General features: G+C 39.5%; 1 protein-coding gene and 1 pseudogene across 1 annotated transcript in view; both read right to left on the bottom strand.

The window, feature by feature from the left end:
• Positions 1 to 17,339, bottom strand: part of EXTL3 (exostosin like glycosyltransferase 3) — a 199,125-nt gene extending 181,786 nt beyond the window's left edge. The window contains exon 1 of the mRNA XM_037813159.1: positions 17,145 to 17,339. The gene's annotated coding sequence lies outside the window, so the exon portion shown is untranslated. The remainder of the gene's footprint in view (positions 1 to 17,144) is intronic.
• Positions 17,340 to 19,254: 1,915 nt separating this feature from the next.
• Positions 19,255 to 19,955, bottom strand: LOC119516452 (annotated as a pseudogene).
• Between the last annotated feature and the right edge of the window lie 6,726 nt (positions 19,956 to 26,681).

Raw genomic sequence — 26,681 nt, 5'->3', positions numbered from 1 at the left:
AGAACAATTCCTAGACCTTCAGCTTGAGAAACTGGGTAGAAATTTTTCCATTGTGTTTGCTAAGAGAATTGGGTATAAGCCTGGAGCTGCTGGCAGGCATCTAGCCATCACTTAAAAAAAAAAAAAAAAAGGCTGTCAGAGAATGGAGCCAATACAGAAGAAAACCAAGCTAAGAGGCAGAGCATGAGGTTGTTTGTGACGATCTTATTTCAAGCCTCTAATCCAAATACGTTAATGGACTTTTCAGGTACAAGGCTCAACATATTTCATTTGTCATTGTTTTTGTTATTGGTGGTGATTTGTTTGGTTGTTTGGTTAATACATTTGAGTTGAGGTTCTGTCACTTGGAACCGAAAGAATCCTGGAAAGAATGAGTACAATGAGAGTAAAGAATCGAAAAGAGAACTACCGATGAAGAAGTGATGCAGGAAGATCAGCCCAGAAGGAGACCAAGAAGCAGAAAGCAAGAGGAAATGGAGGAAACCAGTAAAGTACAGTGCCAACAGAAGGGTGTTTCCAAGAGAAGGATGTGGTCAGGAAAGTCAAATGCTGTTGAAAAAGAAGAAAGATAAGGGCTGAAACATATTCACTGGACTGGCCGGCAAAGAGGTAGCTGGTGACCTTTGTGAAAACAGTTTCAGTGGAGTGATGGGGAATAGAAAGCAAATTGAAGTGAGCTGAGGAATGTGTCGAAGGTGAGGAAGTAGATTCAGTGAATATGAACAATTCTAAATCAAGAAGTTGGTCTGTGAAGGGGAGGGTTGCTGGACAGAGATGTGAGGAGAATATTATTTTAGATGGATGAGAAGAATGTAGGAGAGGGGATAATCAACTAAGAGGTCCCTGAAAAATAAGAAGGGAGAAGGTCTAGAGCACAAGCCAATTTACAGATTTAAAGACTGGCCCTAAATCAGGTGATAGACACCACTTCAGTTCAAATGGGACAAATAGAGGGAAAAATGTACACAGAGGTAACTGTGTTAGTGAGGCAACAGGAGCTCCATGTTACTGTCTGACAGCCTCTGTCCTCTCCATGAAGTAGCAGGCAGGGTCCTTTGCTGATAGTGAGGGAAACCTGGGAAGGTGAGAGGTCTAAGGAGGGTGAAGAACATTTGAAAATCTGTTGTGGAGAATGGGAATGAGAAAGCAAACTAGGAAAATACAGGGGGACTGACTGGAAGCTATGAGGACCCAGCTGATGATGGAAATCATTCCACAGTTTTACTGACATCTGGCAAATCAATAAAAGGATGGAGTCTGAAAGTAAACGTTTGATTTTAGTGAGAGAGCTGATTTATAAAATGTATCTTTTATAAATGAAGAAATGTTAATACTGAAATATTTTTCAATAATGATCTGAAAGAGGAAATTTTAAGTTTGCTTATATGACACTAAGCTTTTCTATAAAGTAAACTACAAAGCTGATGGAGACAAACCACACAAAGATTTCACAAAATGGTATGACAGAGCCCAAAGTGGCTGATAAGATTCAGTAGGCTAGAACAAGATAATGAATCTAGAATTAAAAAAAAAAAACAAAAACTTAAACTGTGCTTATAAAATAAAGGTCTTGAACTGTCAGTGATCACCCAATTATGAGAACAAAGTTACTGGCAACAATTCTCTTAATCACAGATATAACCTGACTAAATATAACCCTTGGATTGAACAAGTACAAGAGACTTACTAGATAAGGTCCCTTCCAATTTGGAGAACTCAGCTGAGAGAGATAATGATTCAGCAGAGAGTGATAAGAGCTCATGAGACACATCAGTATTTGAAAGACCTATTTTTAATGGCCACATTAACCATCTACACTTTTCAAATTCTGTCCTTATATTTAGTTTCATCAGCAGCAAAGTTTGGGGACCATATTGTCTCAGCCCTTCCTGGAATGTCTTCTCTGAATGATAATGTAGTCTTGTGATATCTGTCTTTATAGAGGTTCGATACAATTACCCCATTTGAATAGTTCTTTGTCTTATAAAAGCTATAGCTGAAGGTTATTTCCTAAGTTATCAGATATCCTTCATAAAGGAAAACAAATAAAAACAAAAAAACCTAGGCATGAACTCTGCCAACCTAGGCCTTTCTCTCCTCAGTTTTCATTGATCTGTTCCAGTTTTTACCTATTATTCCCAGGTTCTAGAGCTACAAAGCCCATTCTTTCTGGCCCATCAGAGTGTTCTGATCCTTCTCCTCAGCCTTCACACATTCTAGGTAACCATGTTCCCAGGAGCAATGGGAGGTGCTAAGATTATGACATCATCCCTAATCTTAAAGAATTCATAGACTAGTAAACAACTGTCAATGCAGAGTGAGGGGTGAAATGTCAGGAGGAAGGGTGGGGGCAAAAAGGCAGAAGGGATCATCTCACCTAGAGTGGACTGAAACGAGTCAGAGCATGAGAGACTTCAGTGGATTCTTGTAGGATAAAGATTTCTCAAGGCAAGGGAGGTGGGGAAGGATGAGAAGCAGAGGAAGCAGCAGAGTATATAAAAGTATGAGAGCAACTAAAATAATAAAATAGTTAAGAATAAATTTAACCAAGGATGTAAAGGATTTGTATGTGGAAAACTACAAACAATTACGGGAAGAAATCAAAATAAATGGAAAGACATTCCATGCTCATGGATGGGTAAACTTAATATCATTACGGTATCAATACTACCCAAAGCAATTCACAGATTTAATGTAATCTCAAACAAATTTCCAACAGCATTCTTCACAGAAATGGCAAAGCTAATCATCAGATTCGTACAGAAGAGCAAGGGACCCTGGATAGCCAAAAAAATCTTGCAAAAGAAGAACGAAGTTGGAGGACTCACACTTCCTGATTTCAAAACATTTTACAGAGAACCTAAGATGGTGGCAAGGTGAGACAGGGCAAAAAAAACACCTCTGTGAAAAATACTAGATAAAAACCAGAAAGGGACCCAGAACACCAGTTTCAGCAATGCACCAGCTGGACAAGGTCTGCTAAAACCACAGGGACCATGCACTTGGTGAAACTGGGAGCCTGCATTCTGAAATGAGTAAGTAAGCCAGCTGAAAGTCCTGTGGCCATGCTGTGGTGTGGGGAAACTGCAGGTTGGCATTTGGAGACAGACTAGTTCTTTTTTTAAAAAAACAAAACAAAACAAAACAAAACAAAACCCAGGAGCGGCTGCAGATATGGCAGTGAGAACCATGCAGTGAAGCACTGCAGGAGCGGGCTGTAGCCAACGCCTTGGTGTCTGGCGTGGAGGATAGCCCTCCCCACACCTGCTGCTGATTGTCCTAGGGCCAGAGGAACAGAGGGGAGAGCCAGAAGGAGAAAGAAACCGCGCCCCTTGCAGCCAGCTTCCCAGCGTGCTGGCGACACTCCTGCCCGTACCCACAGCCCAGAGCTGCGCCAGGAAACCCAGTCTGATGGGGAGTGTACCCCATGGTACCGCGCACACACCAGAATATCGGCCATGGACAGTGGCCCTGGGTGCACCCACAGCTAGTTGTCCTGGAGCTGGGAAGGTGGAGCTGTGTGAAAAGGGGGCGGTTGAGATGCCCCATTCAGCCATTTTTGCATCGGGCTGGGAGTGCCACTGCACGGCCTGGCGGCCCGGGGCTTCCCTTGAGGGAAGGCGCGCACTTGTGACACAGCCTTCCCTCAGCAGAGGTCCTGGAAGATCACAGCTATCAAGCAAAGCAAATGCCAAGAGGCCAAAAACAACAGAAAATCTTAAAGTATTTGATAAAACCAGATGATATGGAGAACCCAACCCCAAACACCCAAAGCAAACGATCAGAAGAGACACAGTACTTGGCGCAATTAATCAAAGGACTACAGTCAAAGAATGAGAGCATGGCACAGGATATAAAGGACATGAAGAAGAACATGGCACAGGATATAAAGGACATAAAAAAGACCCTAGAAGAGCATAAAGAAGAAACTGCAAGAGTAAATAAAAAAATAGAAGATCTTATGGAAATAAAAGAAACTGCTGGCCAAATTAAAAAGACTCTGGATACTCATAATACAAGATTAGAGGAAGCTGAATAACAACTCAGTGTCCTAGAAGACCACAGAACAGAAAATGAAAGAACAAAAGAAAGAATGGAGAAAAAAATCAAAACGGATCTCCGGGATATGATAGATAAAATAAAACGTCCAAATTTAAGACTCAGTGGTGTCCCAGAAGGGGAAGAGAAGGGTAAAGGTCTAGAAAGAGTATTCAAAGAAATTGTTGGGGAAAACTTCCCAAACCTTCTACACAATATAAATACACAAAGCATAAATGCCCAGTGAACTCCAAATAGAATAAATCCAAATAAACCCACTCTAAGTCATATTCTGATTAGACTCTCAAATACTGAAGAGAAGGAGCAAGTTCTGAAAGCAGCAAGAGAAAAGCAATTCACCACATGAGGAAACAACATAAGACTAAGTAGTGACTACTCAGCGGCCACCATGGAGGCGAGAAGGCAGTGGCATGACATATTTAAAATTCTGAAAGAGAAAAAGTTCCAACAAATAATACTTTATCAGCAAAACTCTCCTTCAAATTTGAGGGAGAGCTTAAATTTTTCACAGACAAACAAATGCTGAGAGAGTTCGCCAATAAAAGACCTGCCCTACTTCAGATACTAAAGGGAGCCCTACCGACAGAGAAACAAAGAAAGGAGAGATAGATATAGAGAATTTTAACAGACATATATAAAATCTTACATCTCAAATCATCAGGACACACATTTTTCTCTAGTGCTCATGGATCTTTCTCCAGAATAGACCATATGCTGGGACATAAAACAAGCCTCAATAAGTTTAAAAAAAAATTGAATATATTCAAAGCACATTCTCTGACCACAATGGAATACAAATAGAAGTCAATAATTTTTTATTTGTACCTCCACTATTTCTTCCTACAGGATATAAAATACATAAACTCTAATGACAAATCAGTGGTTTTGGACTCAATGTAAAATATGTAATTTTTAAAAAGAACTATATAAAGGCGGGGGAATGGAGGAGTATAAGAACATAGTTTATGGGTCCTATTGAAGTTAAGTTGGTATCAAAGAAAATCAAGATTGTTATGGATTTAAGAGGTTAAATTTAAGCCCCACAATAAACACAAAGAAATTATCAGAGAATATGACCATAGAGATGAAAAGTAGAGTATGGGTTATGAGAAGTGGGGGAAGGGGCAATGGGGAGTTAAGAAATGAGTGTAGGGTTGCTGTTTGAGGTGAAGGGAAATTTCTAGTAATGGATGGTGGAAAGGAGACAGCATTACAACATTCTAAATGTGATTAATTCCACTAATGGAATGCTATGGAGGGGGTTGAACGGGAAGATTTAGGCTATATATGTTTCCACAATAGAAAAAAAAAAAAAAGACAGTTTAAATAGATGACAACTGAATGCCAAGGATGATCCTGGATGGGATCTGAGGTTGGAGGACAGGAGCCTCAAAGGGACACAGTTGGGACATAAGGAAAAAAAAAAAAAAAGAAATACAGAATGTAAGCTTTGTATCAATGTTGAATTTCTTGAACTTCTTAGCTGCGCTTAATGGGATTGCATAAAAGAATGTTCTTGTTCATGGGAATTGTATATGTGAATTATAGTGTTTGTTCAAGAATGTGTGCAGCTTGCTCTCATATGTTCAGAAGACAGAGCAATCGATGATGGATGATAGATAGGAAGGAAGGAAGGGAGGGAGGGAGGGAAAGAAAGAAACGGTGGTGTGACAGCAGGTTAAAGTTGATGGCTCGGGGTATCGGGGGAGGGGGTTCAGGGTATGCTGTGTATGGGGTTTGTATTGTTTTTGCAACTGTTTCTGTAACTTTGAATTTATTTCAAAATAAAATTTAAAAAAAAACTTACTACAAAGCTACAGTAATCAAAATAGTATGGTCCTGGCATAAAGATAGACATGTAGACCAATGGAACAGAATTGAGAGTTCAGAAGCAAACCCAGACATCTATGGCCAATTGATTTTTCACAAGGGTGTCACGTCAACTCCGTAGGGGAAAGAATAGTTCCTTCAGCAAATGGTGCTAGAAAACTAGATATCCACCTACAATCACATACCATATACAAAAATTAACTCAAAATAGATTACCTAAATAACAGGGCTAAAACCATAAAACTCTTACAAGAAAACATTGATAAATACCTTCAGGATCTTGTTTTAAGCAATAGATTCTTAGACTTTATACCAAATTGGGTATAAGCCTGGAGCTCCTGGAGGGCATCTAGCCATCACTTGGGGAAGAAAAAAAAAAAAAAAAAAAGGGCTTTCAGAGAATGGAGCCAATACAGAAGAAAACAGCTAAGAGGCAGAGCATGAGGCTGTTTGTGATGATCAATAAAAGAAAAAAAGATAAACTGGAATTCATCAAAATTAAACCTTTTGTGCATCAAAGGACATTATCAAGAAAGTGAAAATACAACCTACAGAATGGAACAAAATACTTGGAAACCATATATTGGATAAAGATATTAATATATGGAATATATAAAGAACTCCTACAATTCAACAACAAAAAAAGACAATTCAATTAAAAAGAGGGCAAAGGACTTGAATAGACAGTTCTACAAAGATGTACAAATGGACCATGCGCACCTGAAAAGACACTAAACATCATTAACCATTAGGAAAATACAAATCAAAACCATAATGAGATACCGCTTCACACCCAACTGAATGGTTATTATTTTTTTAAAAAAAAAAGTAATAACAAGAGCTGGTAAAGATGCAGAGAAATAGGAACTCCTGCTCATTGTTGATGGGAATGTAAAATGGTTCAGCCACTGTGGAAAACCGTTTTGCAGTTCCTCAAAAAATTAAACAAAGAATTATCATATGGCCTGGCAATCCCACCTCTCGGTATATACCCAAAAGAATTGAAAGCAAGGACTCAAACAGATGTCTGTACACCAATGTTCATAGCAGCATTATTCATAAGAACCAAATGGTGAAAACAACCCAAGTGCCCATCAACAGATGAGTAGAAAAACAAAATGTGGTATGCCCTTACAATGAAACATTATTTAGCCCTAAAAAGGAATGAAGTGCTGGTATATGCTACAACATGGATGAACCTTGAAGACATCATGTTGAACAAAAAAAGTCAGATACAAAGGGACACATGTATGATTCCACTTACACAAAATAGCTAGAATATGCAAATTCATACAGACAGAAAATAGAGTACAGGTTACCAGGGGTGGAAGGGAGGGGGAAGGGGGAGTTAACGCATAATAGGTACAAGATTTCTGTTCGGGTAATGGGAAAGTTTTCATAACAGATAGACATGAGGGTAGCCCAATACTGTAAATGTGATTAATCCCACTGAATTGTATGCTCAGGAAATTTTATGTTATATATATGCTCCACAATTAAAAAGAGAGAGAGAGAGAGACTAAGGATGCAATCACAGTTAAATGCAATACACGATATGGGCTGGATCTAATAATGGAGAAAATGCTAAAAGGACATTATTAGGACATACGAAAAAACTGGAATGTAGGTTACAAGTTTAATATCAATGTTAAATTTCTTGAACTTGGTTACTGTACTTTAAGTGGTTACATAAGTAAACACCCTTGTTTTTAGGAAATATACCTGGACATATTTATGTTCAAAGAGCATGATCTGTGCAACCTTTTACTTTAAAATGTTTAGAAAAGAAATAGACACAGACAGACAGATGGATGGATAGAAAGACGGACTGATGATAAGACAGATTGATACAGTCAAATATGGTAAAATGTTAAAAGGTGGTAGATCCAGGTATCTTGCTGGGGAGTACATTGGAGTTCTCTGACTGGGTTTTGCAATATTTTTGCCAATGTCCTGTAAGTTTGAAATTATTCCAAAATTAAAAGTGAAAAAAAAAAGCATGAAGTGTGAAGCAGGCTTACTTCAGGATGCTGTAAGTTGCACAGAGTGTATGAAGCATAGGTACAGGGAGGGGTCAGGAGGTAAGTCTAGGCAAGTGACAAAGGGCCAGACCAAACACCATATGGCCTAAGAATAGTTAAGAAGTTTGGACTTTATCCTAACCCAGGTGTGAATTAATCATTTTTTTCCCTTGGCTCAGCTGAGATAAGATTAGAATTTTTAAAAGAGAATTTTAACTAAAACACAAAGGGAAAAGAAAACAAAATACTAAAGCCTAAAAACAAACACCTCACAGATCTCAAATTTTTTAGCCTACTTAACTAAATTCTAACTCCAGATTGGCTTAGCTAGTCGAGTTTGCAGATGGTCCAGCCCAAGTCTTCCTCTCCTCAATCCTGTCCATGTTTGGAACCAGAACAACCAACCACACCCTTTGTCCACTGGCCCAAACATGAGAGCACATGGGATTTTTGCTCTTTCTAGATCCCATCATCTAATATTCACCCCTGGTTAGTCTTGCTTACACTGAGCCTGGCTGAGTTTCTACTCTGTGGCTGCATTGGCCCCTGGAAGCTTTGTTTTAGGCCAGGAGTCAGCAAACATTTTCTTAAAGCGCCAGATAGTAAATATTTTAGGCTTTGTAGGCTATATGACCTCTGTTACAACTATCTAACTCTGCCTTTATCACACAAAAGCAGCCAAGGATAATATGCCAACATGAAGGCATGGGTGTGTTCTTAGCTCACCAGGCTATACAAAAATAGACAATGGGCCAGATTTGGCCTGTGGGCTATAGTTTGCCAACCCCTGTTCTAAGCACTACTTCCAAGGGTAAAGAAGGCCTCTCACTTTTGTCTAACTGGTTTATTATTTTAACTAATACTAACAATACTAATGTATTCCATTTGGTGGGCACCTACTAGGTGCCAGGTATTATGTACCATATAGAGTTGCTTTGAAGAATGAAATAACACATATAAAGCACTTGGAATTGTGCCTGATATGAAATAAGCCTCAACAATTATTAGCTATTATTATTTATATTTATATGTATAAACGATAATATATGCTTGTGTGTGTATATATATGTATAAATAACAATAGTTTATACACCTTATCTCTAATCTGGTCAATTCATGCAAGGTAAATATTAATATTACATTGAAGATCAGAAAAATAAATGTGAAATCATATAGCTGGTAAGTAGCAGAGCTAGAACTGGAATCAAATTTCTTTGACTTCAAATTCCATACCCTTTCCACCACATTACTCTACCTCCTGTTCAGTTCATCTGAAGTATATTCACTGGCTGGTTGATCCACCCCAGTGGTAGGCATTATCAACCCTGGAGGCTCTGTCTTGTGTTAAAATTAGATGACTTATTCCATTATTGTTTCAAAGGTTAAATACCTGTTGAACCACTTAGCTCGTTTCCTGCCAAGGATCCTGTGCTCCGTGAGTACAGTAAAAATGACTGCACTCAGTGGACAGTTAGCTCTACTGCCACTCAAGTTTCCAGTTCTATTCCCTTCTCCAGGTTTTCTCTGATGGCTCATCCTTAGGCAATTTCTTGAAAGTGACTCTCCTAGAATCCTACCACTACAGTATTCTAACAGAAAAAACTTTTACGTATTCAGTGATACTCCAGATCGTTTCCACCAAAGGTAAGAAGAATGTTTTTGCATAAAAACCATGTATCTGTGTGATTTTCAGAGGTGTCCATAAAAGTTACCAAAGATAGTGTACATAGTTTCAAAGTTGTATTCAATGAAACCCAAATAATAAATCTTTCCTTGAGACTAGTTCCAGAAAAAAAATGCCTTCTCTATGTTGAATCTGCATATTGCAGATTGCCAGAATAAGAAATTGATGTAAATTAACCTGTTTCCTTTTACATCATGGCTTGCAAGAAACTTAAAGCCAAATTACATGCCAAATCGCCTCATCTCAGATGCCTAATGGGAATTATTTCTGCTTCACTGCTATGATCACTTTTGTTTATAACATAAACAAATTTCCAGTTTAGCCCTTTGTACACCTTACTACACTTGTTTGTCCACACGTGAGTCTCCCTCCACCCCACAGACCATCAGCCTTTCCAAGACGAGAACCATCCATTATTCATTTTTTCCTTTTCCTGCTCCCAATACAGTGCCTGGCACTTAGTTGACACATAGAGGTTGTTGGATGAATACATTAATGGATTTCTAAGTCTCACAACAATTAGGTAAGGCTGTTGTTCTTTGCATTTTGCAGATAAGGAAATGTAACACTCTGGTAGGATAAGTAACTTGCTCAAGGTCACAGAGCTTGATAAGTGATCTCAAATCTGATGCTTGTTTTACTAAACTGCCTGTATTGGGCTGAATCGTGTCTCCCCAAATTCATGTCCACCCAGAATGGGAACTTATTTGGAAACAGGATCTTTGCAGAGGCAATTAATTAAATTAAGATAAGGTCATACTAGATTAGGGTGGGTACTAAATCCATTATGACTGGTGTCCTTATAAGAGGTGAGGACACACGAAGGAGACACACAGAGGGAAGAAGGCCATGTGAAGCGGAGGCAGAAACTGGAATGATACAGCTATAAGCCAAGGAAGTCAAGGACCAGCAGCAGCCACCAAAAACTAGGAGAAAGGCAGGCAACAGATTCTCCCTCGAAGGTCCTGAAGGAACCAACCCTGCTAACACCTTGATTTTGGACCTCTGGCCTCTGTGGTTTTAAGCCTTTGAGTTTGTCGTACTTTGTTAGGGTAGCCCTAGGACACTAATATACTACTCTAGTGCCTTATTTTTAAATTGTTTTACCTTGCATCCTATACCTCCAGTCTTCCAGAAGCACGCAGTTTCCAAAGATTGGATTAAAAAGAGAGGCTATATCCATATCTATGTACATAATCGTGTAGAGCCAACCTGGCTTTATCTGGAAAGGCCACAAGATGGGGCTGTCATTCCATGTAAATCTGTTTTTTTCCAGATTCCATTCTCTTCCACATCCCTCTCTCTTTCCTTGGGATTCTCTTTGTGACTCTGCTAGTCTCTGTGTATGACTCTTTTTGCCTGTCTTCTGGGATCTCTGCTGCATGTATTGCTCTGATCCTCCATACAGGAAATCTCCCCACCTGGTCTATGCCAAGGGCAAGTTCGATAAGCAGGACTCCAATCCTTCTATCTGCAAGCCACTAGACACATGCCCTAATTACAATCCTTTAGCACTAGGTGGCTTCCTCCTTGGAATCACAACTCTCCCTGGCATTTGGCACCCTCTCCTTCACCTCGTGTTACCAACCTTCCAACTCTACCTGTTCCCCTATCGGCCCTTTCCAGCAGTAAATGAAGGTTTATATAACTTAGGAGTTTATTTCCAAGGGTAGCTGGCAGAGCATCTAGAAGGAAGCTGGCAGACAGTTGTTTACAGATAGAAAAATTGGAAACTGGAGGATATTTGGCACCTCATAGGCCCTCAGATCTTTGATAATGAATGAATGAATGGACTAATTAACTTATCACCACTTTCCCACCTAGACAAACCAGCAACTGGACACCAAATTCTAAGCACCCAAGTTTCTGCAGTAATCTTGTTCATTTGCTGCAAGCAAGGCAAAATGGAAACTTGGTTTCTCTTTCTTCTTAAAAGGAAAGTCAGAGCACATCTCGTTATGTCAGCCCAAAGAGATTCCATGTCAGTACGAGGCACTAGGTATTTGGCAGTGAGGACTGGTTTTAGCTTAACATTCTCCCTTTGCCTCAATTTGCTCAGTGACCCTTGCCAAGTCACTTGATACTTCTGGGCCTCGTTATTCTTACCTGTAAAAAAGACGGGGTTGAACTGAATGATATCACTGGCACCTTTCAGCTTTACATTTTTGTGATCTGTCATCTAGGAATCCAGTCAGCATTCTTCTCTTGGGTTGTATTCTCCGAGACGTCTGTTTTAATTTTTAAACTACACATCTTAGTCTTCCTTATCACAAATTTGTCATAAGCTCCTGGGCCTTGGTAATCTGATCATAATGTGATAGTCAATTAGACTTTTAAATTTATAGACAAAACTGCATAAGAAGCTGGGCATCATGGTCTTACTACCATGGTGCCTCCTGAGAGGTGTTTCCAGAAGGGTAGATTTGCACAGAATGTTGCCTTGCCTCATTCTCCACAGAAGAAGGACCCATGTGATGTTCAGAGTGAGCCCTGCACTAAGCACTGGAACTGGAGCTGGTTCTGCCCCTTCCCTTCACACATGCCTCGGTTTCAACTTCTGTAAAATGGGCTAATAATACTTACTTTGTAGGGGTTTTATAAGGATTAGAGAAGATGTACACAAAGCACCTAACTAAGCACTCACATAATGAAGCTATTAATCTTACTCTACCCTCTGCAAAGACTGGTTATGAAAACCAAACAAAATAATGCATGAGAAAGCTGAAAATGGTAAGGCATTCCACAAATATAAACCCTCACCGTTTCTCTCCTAATCATAGCCACAGCCTCCTAACTGTTCTTCCTGCCTCCCAGCCTTTTTAAAGTATTTTTAAATTGATGTGAAACTCATATAACATAAAATTAGCCAGTTTAAAGAATACAATTTGGTGGCATTCAGTACATTCACAGTGTTATGCAACCACCAGCTCTATCTAGTTCCAGGACATTTTGATCATTCCAAAAGAAAACCCCAAACCCATTAGGTAACCACTCCATATTTCCCCCCTTCTCTCAACCCATAGTAACCACCAATCAATCTCCTGTTTCTATGGATTTACTTATTTTTTGATATTTCATATAAATAGAATCATACAGTACGTAACATTAGCATAATGTTTTCCAGGTTCATCCACGTTGTAGCATGTATCAGTACTTCATTCTTTTTATAGCTGAGTAATACTCCCTTCTATGTATGTACCACATTTTGTTTATCCATTCATCAGCTGATGCACCTTTGGGTTGTTTCTACTTTTTGGCTATTCTGAGTGGTGCTGCTATGAACATTCATTTATTTGAGCACTTGTTTTCAATTTTGGGTACATAGCTGGAGTGGAATTGATAGTTCACTCATTAAACACACAATTCTATGTTTAACTTTTTGAGGAAGCACAAAGCTGTTATCCATAGCAGCTGCAACATTTTACATTCCCACCAGCAATACACAAAAGCCATTTTCTACACATACTTGCCAATACTTGTTGCTTTCATATATATATATATGCATGTATGTATGAAATAGTTATCCTAGTGGTTGTGAAGTGGTATCTCAGTGTGGGTTTTGATTTACATTTCCCTAAGGACTAATGATGTTGGACATCTTTTCATGTAGTTTTTTGGCCATTTATATATCTTCTTTGGAGAAATGCTTACTCAGGTTCTTTGCCCATGTTTTAATAGGGTGGTTTATCTTTCCATTGCTGAGCTGTAAGAGTTGTTTATATATATATGTTCTGGATACTATAGAGCTATATCAAGTATATGATCTGCAAATATTTTCTCCCATTATGTAATCTTCACTTTCTTGATAATGTCATTTGATGCAAAAAGTTTTTAATTTTGCTGAAGTCCAATTTATCTATTTTGTTCTTATTTTTGCTTTTGCTTTTGATTCTAGAAATCCATTGCCAAACCCAATGTCATGAAGATTTACCTTATGTTTGCTTCTTAGAGTTTATAACATTAGCTCTTATGTTTTAGGTCTTTGATGAATTTTGAGTTAATTTTTATATATTGTGTGGAGTAGGGGTCCAACTTCATTTTTTTTTTTTTTTTTTTGCATGCAGATATCCAGAGGTCCCAACACCTTTTGCTAAAGAGACTGTTCTTTCCCATTGAGTGATTTTGCACCCTAGTCAAAAGTCAATTGGCCATCCATGTATGGGTTTATTTCTATAATCTCAATTCTATTCCATTGATCTATGTGTGCATCCTTAGGCCAATACTACACTGTTCCGATTACTACCGTTTTTGAGGTAAGTCTTGAAATCAGAAGTGTGAGACCTCCACCTTTGTTCTTCTTTTTCAATGTAAGAGTTTTGACTATTTGGGATCCCTTGCAATTCCACATGAATTTGAGTATTGGCTTTTCCATTTCTTCTCAGAAGAAAGGCTGCTGGCATCCTGGTTCCTTCCTGAGTCACATGGGAAGGCACATGGTGACGTCTGCTACTTCTCTCCTGGATTAGTTTCAGTGGCTCTCTCTCCTCAGGAAGCTTTTCTCTGGATTCCATCTCTTAGCTTTTCTCCCCTCCTAGCCACTTAAATCTATTCTTTACTCTGGCTTCAGAGTGAGCTATTTTTAAACGCAGATCTGATCCTGTCATTCTCCTGGTAAGTCTTCTGTGGCTCCCCTCTGCCCTTACAAGGCCTTCCATGATGACCTCTACCACTCCCTTCAGTCTTATTTCTTATCTATCTGGGCTTTGTATTTTGCTTTCTGCCACCACCAACCTGCTGTTTTACCTCCATGATTCTGATCATGCTTTTCTCTCTAACCTGGGGCACTCTCCCCCAACCTCTGGCTTAAAGCCAGTCATCCTTTAAGACAAAATTTCAGGCACTGACTTTTCCAGAATGCCTTACCTGACCTGACCAGACTGAAGTAAGAGCCTATAGCACCATGAGCAGATATTTGTCAGTGTACTAAGCACATACAATATTATAATTATCTGTAGGTTGATTTCCCCAACTAGAGCTGCTTCTTAAAGTCAGGAGCTAAATTATTCATCTTGGTATTCCCAATCCTAGCACGGTGCTAGGATGTTTACTGAACAAATACATGGATATGAATAAATAGGGTGGTATTTTTATTAGAAATTTGGGATAGTTCCTCCAGAATGACTGCCTCGTATTACATGACTCTTTAATAGGAATAATTGGTATTACTTACTGAAGAAGTTGGGATTTTTTTTTTTTTTTTTTGGATTGGCACCACAAAGATGGAAGCCAAAGGAGCTACCTTTTCTTTCCAGTTCCTCCCTTCAAATTAAATGGTGTGTTTTTAAATTGAGCTACTCAGATCTTTATAGTCCTTGGAGAGATGCTTGTGCTTCCCCAATGTCTGAGAAGAATCCTGATCCCCTACATACAAGGTATTGACTACATAGCCACCACTGGTAGATCATATATGAAGTTATTTTTCACTAGGAGTGGGCTAACATAATGAGCCCACACTTCGTAGGTACTTGATCTGCTGAAGAAATGAATCAATGAGGAGTCACCTGTTTGTGATAATTGCTGTAAACTCTAGTCTCTCACTAGAGGTCAGTTTTTTATTTACCTCCATCAGAAGCAAGAACTATGTTGACTGTACCTATTTGGAGGTAATAAGGCACTGGAAGGTCATAAAAGCAATGGAACAACTGTTTAAATTAACCCAAAATGCATGCATTTACAGATGATGTGGGAAATATTTGATCTGCTTAATTTTAGCGAGCCTATGAATTTCTAGTTAAATTTCTTTATAAGGGTGTCAGTGTTTTTCGCATATCAATCTCTTGAGGCTAAGATGCTTGCAATGTGCTGTAAAAGTTATCTTATGTTAACACGTCCTTTAACTGTTAAGTTCAAAGGCTTATGAGAGCTGGTGATTATTAATGACTTAATAGATTTTGGTTATATCTTTTGGGTGTATTAACGAGGGACCCCATGATGGGAATCACTAATGTATACTACTGATGATTTTTACCTTGTTTTTAATCTTTTAAAGATCTGTATAATTTTTATTCACAAAACACAATGCTTTTAAATAGATATTAATATTAGATGTGGAAAACACACATATTTTCCAAATAGAAAATATTATGTATAATGAGTGAGTCATAATTTCATGATTTCTTATTTTGATGGAGAACCGACACTTCTGGAGGAAAGTAATTACCCAGAGACAGGATTAAGGACCATTAAGAATTTATGCTTAAGAAAAGACAGAATCCTAGATTCCTCCTAGACTTACTTTCTTTTCATGGACAGAGGTAAGGTGACAACAGTTTGAAATTATTTTCTTATTTTTGATTATTACCTCAAGTCTAGAGGTGTATGTATCTAACTAAAAAAGGAATCAGTGTGTTCATTTTAGGTTTGGAAGAAACAATAAAGATAATGTAATAGTTCAACCTTCTTTTTTAGTGGCAGAGATGTTCTTGAACTAAGCTTGCCTGATTTCCTATCTATTGCCTTTTTTTATCAGCTACTTAGGATCATGTTCACTTTAAGAATATTTTGATAGCCTTTATTGATACACAATAAAGGAAACTTGGATTTCACATATACAATCAATTGATCGATATTTATTGGAATGGACATAGTAGAGGGTGAGGATTTAAAGAAAAATGTACCTTTAAAATATATACTTTATTTTACATTGGGGACAGAGATCAAAAGACTGAAGTGCTTTTTGAGCCTTTAGTAGTGGCAGAAGCAGACAGGAGTCACTTAGAATTGCAGCCTGGAGCTTTTTCAGGTTGGGGCTTAGCATTATTACCAGCACTAGAGCAACAGGAAGTGAGACTGAATGGATGGAGCTTTGCAGTGTGACCCAGAAAAAGGCTAAGGAGGACAGACACCAACAAGCTTTAAGCCTCGCATACTCCAAGGCTCACCTACCAAACTTTACTTTTTGAAAGCTCACCTTGCAGGATCCCAAACTAAGGGCAGCTGTGCTGAGTGGTTCTAGAACTGTGGCAGCAGAGACTCTTCGGAAGCAAGCAGTGTCCTGGTGTATGTGTTGGGGGGTGGGGAAAGGTCTGGGTCTATCCGGACTTGAGAGCTTCACTGGCTTGGACTACAGGAATAAGCTACCTTCTGATGTGGTGACAGCGGCAGATACGTAGCAAATGCTACTCAGTGTGTAATTGAAATTGCAGTGGGTCAGGACCCCCAGCCACATTGTAAAATGATCCCATGCAGCTAATTTTTCATAATTTTGCACACATTCCCACATCTGAAGAAACCCAACCCAGACAAACGCACACAACTTCTCACACGTTCTAACCCCATCCCAGACTTTACAACCACATACAAGGCACGGTACGAACCAGGAGCTTGAAATTACCCTGGCGCCAACACCCAAACCAGGCTGCTCAAAGCCCCGCAGAGATTAGAGCCAGGGGAGAATGGGAAGCAGACAAGAGTTTTAAAAAGCAACCCGGTACTTCAGGGAGAAGTAAGAAATCATCTGTAAATTTTAGGAGCCTAGGAGTTCTCCTATTCACACAACTAAGAAAAGGTCTTACATCCGCCCAAAAGGATGTCGCTGAAGAGCCCCCTACCTTGCTAAAGCGTCAGGTGGAGAGGTCTTCGAGGCTGAGGGGGGAGCAGACCTGAGCCAGGGAGGCTGCCAGTAGAGGGGGCGCAGCAGGTGGACGACAGCAGCCGCAGAAGCCGCGGCAACTCGGTCCCGGCCGTCTCCCCGGCCGCCGCCCCCCGGCCCTCTGCAAAGCCTCGAGTCCTCTGCCGCGGCCGCCGCAGCTCGCTTAAACCCCGGCGTGCGGAGCCTGGTGCATTGTGGGAAATCAGAGCTCAACACTGAGGCTGCTCTGACCCCTGGCGGGCACCGTTCCAAACCAACCAGGAGCGTCGAGATGCGATGGCCTTGAGGAATCTTCCAAATTTTCAGCTAGGAGGAAAGTCAGACAGTTTAGGACTACTGCAGAGAGCTAGTGTTTGCTGCATATCGCTCATGTCTCAGTAAAATATAAAAATAAACCGGATGCTTTAAAAGTTCCTGGGGCCATCTCCCTAGTATTGGCAGAAGTCAAAACTAATGCAACTTTAAAATTAGTATACATTTATAAAACCAAGGGAAATGTTGAAAGATAAAATTAAATAATGTCAAGAATATGGGAAAACCAGTACACTTAGTTTTTATTTCTGGCGAAACCACATATCAAACTCAATCTGTCTAGAGAATAATCCAGTAATATGTAATAAACTACAAAACTGTAATCCAGAACTTTCTCTTGTGGGTGTATGTCTCAAGGAAATAGTTCAAATGGAATAAAAATAGTAAATTATACAAAGACATTCATCGTAAAAAAAGTTAGAAAAAAAAAATGACAGATGAAAAGCACAAAAATGGTATGTAACTATTTAAAGTAAGAACATGAAAGCTGTCACTATGTAGAAATAGTTCCCTTAAATGTTAAATGAAAAACAGAACACAAGAAAGCACATGGCCAATGATTTCAGTTATGTGAAAATATATGCAATGATAAATATAAGGAAAACTTCGGAGCAGTGTAAATGGACTTAATGTGTCTTAAGGTCCTTATAGCTTTATGAAGTAATTTTTTAAGGTTTCTAAGTTGTTTGGGACTAGTTATAAGTTTGGGTATAACTGCAGTATTTTAGTTTCCTCTCACTCTAATAATAATAATAAAGTTATGTAAAAAGAAAAAATTCTGAGACTTTAGAGAACCATGACAGTTTTGCTTGTCTGCAAACCCGGTGTGGCACAAAAGGAAAAGTATATTTATTTGGGGGTAAAAGGTTGGGATTCAAAGTGTAATCTTGTGAAAACTAAACCCACTGTATGAAAAGAAATAAAAATTAATAATAATGCATTAAATCTTTTTTTACTATTAAAATAATTTAATATATCATTTAACAAAATTTGTTCACCTTAGAACTTCTGATGTCAGTAAATGTACACAATCTCACCCTTACATTTTGACATTCAGGGATTTGGAACTATCATGGTAAGTGTTAGAAGTCTAGGAGATGTGCTTAGGCATTTTATTTCAATTTCATGCCACCACAATTTCAGAGTAATTATCTGTTTAGTACTATGAATGTACAATAGATCTTAATGGAAAAATAAAGTAGAATTTAAGATAAGAATGTGATCTTTGGGCAAGCTGTTAGGGCTCAAGTTATTTAGTGATGTCTCTTCCACTTTGAGCTTTTAAGATAGTTGTCTCTTCACACTGAAGGAAAGTAGCAATTATCTGTCTTAAGAGATAATAATAAACATGGTCAGAAGTTCTGGCCTGTAGCCTAAAGTTAAATAACCCTGAGTATAAATTTCTTAAAAATTCTCAGATTCACTGCTCCAAGTATGAAAGGCCAATAATTGGGAAGCAAACTGCTGAATCAGCTGTACCATAAAGTCCATATCTGCATATATAAGAAACTGTTTCAATCTTAAGCATGGTATTGAACAGTCACACATTCTAAACAGGCATTGTGGGTTCCTTAAGATAAAAGTGGAATATGCTCATAATTTTAAGTGGGATAAATTGGTTGGAAGGGGGAAAAAAAGAACCATCATTACATATTTAAAATAGGCTTCATATTATAGTAGAGTATTTCTCCTTTGAGAAGGCAAGAAACATGATTTTTCAAAAATCACAAATTCGAAGCCAAACTTAGCTGCTGACTTCAATTATAACCTGGAACTGGCAAGTTGTGCCCTTCCTTTGCTTCAAAAAAAGTATAAGAAAGAGTGATGAGATCAACATTCACCATTTTTGGATCTTCAGCAAATTCAGGATCAATGTAGAAAAACACTGGCATATCTACTTCCTCTTGTGGATTAAGCCTTTGTTCTTCAAAACAGAAGCACTGTATTTTATTGAAATACTGTCCAGCTTTAAATGGCACAACATTGTATGCAGAAATCCCGATTATTGGTTTGTCAGTGGGATTCTTAGCTTTATAAAATGCCAATGCAGTCTCTCCTGGCACTACATATATGTCTATTTGCTGAGGTCTGAAGATCCACTGGAGACTTGCATGCACATCTGCATTAAAGGTAACTTTAATAATGCGATCCTTAACAGGCACCATGGCTTCAATCTGGTCGGAACCCTGGCCTGCCACTGCAGATCCTCCAAGTCCAGTAGTGTGAGAAGCATCTTACTCCGCTGCCTCCAGTCCTCCTCCTGAGCGCGCGTGAAAGGGTTTGTGCTCTTCTGCACCACCAGATCCCAGGCCAGGCTCGATCGCCCCCACGTCCAGAGCTGCCTAAGACCCTTTTCAGCACCTCCTGTCCCACGCCATCTCGGCCTGAGAAGTGGCTCTACCCTGTTTGGGTACCTAGGGGGCTCCACCGCCAGCCACATAAAGTGACCCGCCTCCATCCCAGACGGCAAAACCCCTGCATAAAATCTTAAATGTATCAAAATCCTAACAGCATAAACACAGTAAAACTGTAAAACTTTTTCTTTTCTTTTTTTTACAACTTTTTCTTTCTGTGATTTAACACCTTTCAGGCATTTCCAGTGAACCTAGGGATGTTAATAAGATAAGATAGCTTAGAGGTTATGAAACCTGGAGAGTATATTTGATGTACCTGGTTGCCTATGGGAAACGCTTGGAGAAAACATGCCTGAAGTGCCCAAGGGAAGAGTGGCCTCCCTTACATCTAAACCATGGAAACATGAGCAGAGAGGAAGACTGGTTGAGAATCATAGGAAACAGGATCTCCGTTACTGGAAACCACACACAAATAATTTCCCTCCCCTAAAGAACGCAACACTTTAGTGGGAGAGGCTTATATGAGCCCTAGCAGCTTGGGCAGGACCCCTAGAAGAGTGGAATGTCTTCCTGAACTAAGCCACTCTCTCCCAATTACCCCTACCACATGGGTGGGATGAGGGTTTAAAACTTCACTGAGCACTGCACCCTGCCTCCTGAGGTGATAGAGACCTAGAAGATTTCTGAGAGAAATGAAGCCCTGCCTAATCCTTTGGTATCAACTTTTTTCTTGCCTGAGTCTGCAAGAACCAGAAGTGCAAGTTAGTGGCATGCTGATAAATGTTTAACAACCAGCTCCCTGGAAAAAAAAAGTTCTGATATGAAGGGTTTGCAGATCTCTGTGGTGTAAACACTCCCACCATGGCTGATTTTAAGCTACCAACATGAGGTCACTGCCCACATCCAAGTAGGGGCTCTGATAGACCAATGAGCCTAGGTAATTGGCTTAACAGATTCTCAAAGGGAGGAGGTTGGGGCTGCCAACAGAAGCCATATCTGGTGGAGCATGCTGGTGAAACACAGAGAGGTGGCAGCTCTTATAGGTTAGAAGAGCCTCCAATTGGGTAGCTGTGCTAGTGGGGAGCCACAGGCAGTGGGATGGCCAGTGACAAGCAGAGTCCATGCACAGCCTCCCGGGGTGATAGGGATGGGATACTGGCAGGAGACCAGACATAACAGGAGGAAGTGTATTCTTTCTGAGCTAAGAGAGGCTCACACAGCCTGTAAGAGGAGCAGGATCTGGCACTAGGCTGCTTTTACAAAACTTAGGGCAAAGTGAGGCAGTCAGAATTTTCCACTGACTAGAAGGAAACACCATTTCCATTTCCATTATTAGGGAATTCTTCCTGAAAGGTCACTGCCAAGAAGGTAGGCATTGAGATTAAAGCATCCAGGGCTCAAATAGATGACTGCTGTCACTAGATTTAACCCCACATAGGCTTTCTCTCCAATTTAGGGACTTGGTACCAAGCTAAGCCCAGTTGAGGACGCAAGTGGGCTCCTATTACAGTAGTTAATCCTTCTGCTAAGCAGGTAACAAAACCAAGAAAACAAAAGGCAGATCTCTTATTACTTAAACTGGATCTCAGGAGCCTTATATGATGCTGATGCATGAGTCTGGGCTTGAACTTATTAACACTGGTCTAGACTAACCCAGTAGTGTTCTAACTGGTCACTTTGCTTTCAATATTTATCTTGTACATTATGTCCCCTACATTGGCTGCAGTGATTTTTCTACCAGGCAAACTTGATCATATGTCCTTCCTGCTTAAAAACACTTTCCTGGGTTGCATTCACACTCTTCCATTGCACACAAGACCTTTCCTGATCTAATATCTACTCATCGCTTCAACTTTTTTTGCTGCCTGTCCTTGGAAACTTCACTTAATCTTGGCTGCCTTTCCCAAACAATGTTTGCCTGTGATTCTAGGCCTTCACATGTATTTTTCTCTCAACATGGTAAGATCTTATTTCCATTGTTGACCTGGTCAACTCCTATTTATCTTCAGAATCCTTTTTAAGTAGAAAATGGGGAAACAAGAGCCCCAACCCAAACCTCCTACATCCAGTGATGTTTCCACTTTGCTACACTGAATTATAGGCTTTCCCAGATGGGCTGTCCTAATGACTGTGGGATTACACTCTCTGGCAGCAGTGAACAGGGAGGATTGAAGGTAGGAGAGCCTGAAGATGCTAGGTAGGAGGCTCAAGGAATCCCAAAATTAGGGATAGAGGCTGGCCCAAGGGAGAAAAAATTGGGTCTGCATTTGATACTCATAAATATCCACACATGGCCATTCACAAATGGTTACAGTGAGCATAGATTGCTGTGGGGTGTGTGTTTATGAACTGGTCAATGGAAAAAAGAGTAGAAAAGAGTGGGAGATAGATGGTGTGATGGCTTGGAGTTATGTACCCAAGGAAAACATGTTCTTAACTTTAATTCATTCCTGTGAGTGTGAAACCATTGTAAAAAGAAACTTTTGATGAGGTTTTTTTTTTTTAATTCATTTTTACTGACATTTATTCACATACCATGCAGTCACACAAAACAAAGCATACATTTAATTGTTTATAGTACCATTATATAGTTGTGCATTCATCACCAAAATTAATTTTTGACATTTTCATTACCACACACAAAAATAATAAGAATAAAAATTAAAGTGAAAAAGAACAATTAAAGTAAAAAACAGCACTGGGTGCCTTTTTTTTTTTTCTTCTCCCGTTTTTCTACTCATCCATCCATAAACTAGACAAAGGGGAGTGTGGTCCATATGGCTTTCCCAATCACACTGTTACCCCTCATAAGCTACATTTTTATACAATCGTCTTCAAGATTCATGGGTTCTGCACAGTTGTTTGATAGTTTCAGGTATTTACTGCTAGCTATTCCAATTCACTACAATTGATGAGGTTATTTTTAACTAAGATATGACCACCTGGATCAGGATGGGTCAATCTTATTCCTATTACTGGAGATCTTATAGAGAAGGCCACAGAGAGAAGCCACAGGGAGAAGCAAGAAGCTAGAAGTCAATGGAACCCAGAATAGAAAGGCGACGACAGCGCCATGTGCCTTGTCATGTGACAGAAAAGCCAAGGACAAGGACCACTGGCAGCTAGTCCCAGAATGCCACAGCCTTCAGGGAGAAAGTATTACCTTGCCGATGCCTCGATTTTGGACTTCTCTAGTCTCAAACCATGTGCCAATAATTCCCACTGTTAGCCAACCCACTGTATGGATTTGTTTTAGCAGCCGGGAAACTAAAACAGATAGTTAAAAGAGAGATTAGAGTAAATGATGAGGAAGGGACAGACAAAAGCTTGCTAATTATCATTTGAATACTCAGCAGAATTTTAAGGAAGCTACAAAATCACTATGACAGTAATAAATCTGGTCCGATAAAGACAAAGTGGAAAAATGGGATGCCAGCATGAAATGTTATGTTTTTACATGAAGATAATATAGCACACTGAATAGAAATAAGAATGTTCAAATGAGCACATATTAAATGCCATGCTCTAGCCTGGATTTGTCAAACCAGTTCAGTGCTGTTACTCTGCCCACTAAAAAAAAAAAAAAAAAAATCACCGAAAGCTTCTTTGATCTTCTCTCCCCTGCTGACATTGTAAGACGTTCCAATTTTCAGATTTAGAAGTCTCTCTATGACCCTAGCCATGGACCATCCCCAAGCAAAATGAGGAAGAAAACTGCCAGCATCTTCTTTCTGTGTCCTTTTCTTCCAGGTACAGTGTGTTAGCAACAAGTATGAATCAGTAGTGGTAGGATTTTAGACACGGGTGGAAAATCATTTTTTGGACATGGCAACCTTGATGGCACTCCTGAGATCATACCACAGACATACACCACATGTACTCAGAACAGACTTTGCCTTGACAGATCTTCTCAAGACTGAGACACTCTACAAGGAAGTGGGCTTTGAAAGAATGTCCTGCTTCCTGGAGATGAGTATAAGGAGGCATACTGTGCTACCCTGTTGCAGCTTAAGAAAAGAGGGTATGAGATCATAAAAGAGGATGTGGCTCTAAGAAGAGAGCAAAAAGGAACCTTGGGGAATAAGCCTGAAATAAATTTGTCTTCCTCTCAATTTCCTAAGCCCAGTGAGAGAAACCACAGCAAGTCTTAAAGCAGACCTTGAGGGGCCATTAGATATTGTGGTTACTTACTGGGTGGTTCCTGGGAGCCCTCAGGCATACCTGGTTCACTCTCCACCTCCAAGTCCACTTTCAGTGCTAATTGGATTCTATTAGGGAGGAAAACTCTTAGGCATTCAGGCAAGCTCAGACCTGGTAAAAAGTCTTGAAAAGCACCAGATTTGTTTTTTTATATCTGACTACTTCTCCTTTCTCTTTTTCTGTGAGGCTATCATTTCCCTGCCTCAGTTATTGACTCTTAATCTCTCTCAACTCCTCCATTTCCCCCCACATGAAATCATCATTGCCTGTTTATAGAAGGTATCTTCTATTCTAATTCATACTATGGTATAAATGACTGAGACTAGCTTACTATATGCCTCTCCCAAGAGTACTTACATTTTCTGAGAGAATAATTTCACCAGTGATAGATTTGATGTAACATGAAAAAGAAAAAATTAATGTGGGATATTTTATAAAATGTAGTATGACAATAGTAAATTGGTCAAGAACACTAAGAGAGAGGAGACTCACATTGCTAGTTTTAAAACATGTTTTAAATGGATGACCATCAAAAGAGTATAATATGAGATTAATACTCCCCAAAAAATTTTGTAATGAAGATAGGTTTTTATCAAACATCACACACTAAACTGGTGCTGCTTTTCCTCTCTGCCATCAGAATGCTCTTCTGATCCAGGCAGGCAAATGCAACTAAGAAAGAGCCCCTGGGTCATAGGGCTTTGCCCCTTGTTCTTTGCTGTTAGCAAAGTCCAAAGGAAATGATGATCTTGGAATTCCAAGCCTCTGCTTTCATAATGGAGTCAAGATGACGAGGTCTGGGGTTACAGTGCCAAGCTCCTGCAGCTATAAGTGAACAGACTCAGTTCTGTATTTTACCCTGTGTCCCCTTTGACATTCTCCTGACAAACTCATTCTTCAAAGCACAAGGATTTAGAAAATGAGAAGTATTTTCCAGAGATAATGAAAAGAGGAAATAAAGACCAATAAACAAGGGGAACAAAGAAGACAAGACAGTATCCTTTATACTTCTAAGGGGCCTTTCACCCCAGTCAGGCAACAGATCCCTTTGTGCCAGACACTCAAAATGCCAGATCATTCTTCTCTCTTACCATGATGGGGTGGAAATCATAGTCCAGTTAAGGCATTTCCATTACAGTAGTATTCAAAACTCTTGCTTAGGAAACTTGAAAAATTAACTATGTAATGGTACTGTAAACAATCAAAAATACGATTTGTTTTGTATGACTGCGTGGCATGTGAATATATCTCAATAAAATGAAGATTAAAAAAAATTAACTAAATACACTTAAATGCATTTAGAATCCAGAATATTAGAGCAAGATGAGAGCATAGAAATCATTTATTTTAACAACCCTTTTAATAAATGAAGAAACCCCAGCCCAGAGAGTTTAAAAGACTTGCCCTAGGTCACACAGCAAAGAGGCAATATAGGACAATAGGATCAAACAGATCTAGGTTTGACCCCCAGATCTGAAGAAGTCATTTCACCAATCTGAGCTCCTGTTTCTTCATCTGTAAAATGTGAATATTAAGAATCATTTCACCAGATTGGTGTGGAAATTAAGATATATAACATGTAAGTGATTAATATAGTGCCAGCCATGTGCAAGTGTTCAATAACTGTGTTTTTTTCCTCTCTTGGCTCTGAATATCAGAGCCAGCACTCAATTCCTGCTCTCTGGATTCTTAGTTCATCCTTCTTTTCTCTGCTCCAAATGACAACAGTAGAAAGTGTATTTGCAGGAAGCAGGTCAAGTTGGAAATGAAAGGGTTACTAACTGGGTCTGCTATAGTGGCTATGTGGGTTTTGCTGTCCAGGGTATGAGATACTGAACAGGAGGACTTAGTTTCTGCCTCTGCCACTGAGGAGCTATGCAGGAAAACCAAGATCCACCTAATACTTCAATTCTCCTATCTGAGAAATAGGGCAAAGTTCATTGAAAATTGATATTAGCTGGTATTTTGGAAGAATTCTCAACTTTTAAATTCAGCAAAATTTTCTTAATCTGTATTTGGTCTCCAATTTGCTGCAAAAAAACAGAAGTATGTGTGTGTGTGTGTATATGTGTGTACATATATATGTCTCACACAGGGGATAAGGTAAAAGTGTAATGAAAATAGATGGGCAGGATGTAAAAATGTTCAGGGTCCATGAGGACTGTGGTCATCTCAGGTCCTCATATTTGCAGAGAAAGAACCAGTAGTCATAGAACAGATAGCTACATGATCTTAGGAAAGTGAGCTTCTAAGGGATTTGGAAAGAGAAGATTGGAGGCAGAGGAAGACAGAGGCAATAGCAGTTTAACAACAAACATTAGGGAATTCACCATATTTCCCTGTGGCTCTCCAAATCCATATTTTTGCCCCTGACCTGAACCGAGAAGTTCCGGCAAACACTTGCATGGTTTCACAGATGAACTTGCTCAAAAGAGAACTCTTGATTCTACCCTCCCCACCCATCCGCATCTATCCCTCTTCCAAGTCTCCTCATCTCAGGAAAAGGCATCTAGATCCACTCAGTTGCTTAAGCCAAAAATCTAAGAACTTTCTGTGGTATCTTGCTTTCATCTTCCTTTTCTCTTGTAGAATGTCCCTCCAAAATGCAACCCAAAAGCATCTCTTCTTCT

Source organism: Choloepus didactylus, chromosome 20 (assembly GCF_015220235.1).
Source record: "Choloepus didactylus isolate mChoDid1 chromosome 20, mChoDid1.pri, whole genome shotgun sequence".
NCBI lineage: Eukaryota > Metazoa > Chordata > Mammalia > Pilosa > Megalonychidae > Choloepus > Choloepus didactylus.
The sequence above is the reverse complement of the archived record's forward strand: the minus strand, read 5'-3'. Positions and strand labels throughout refer to the sequence as shown.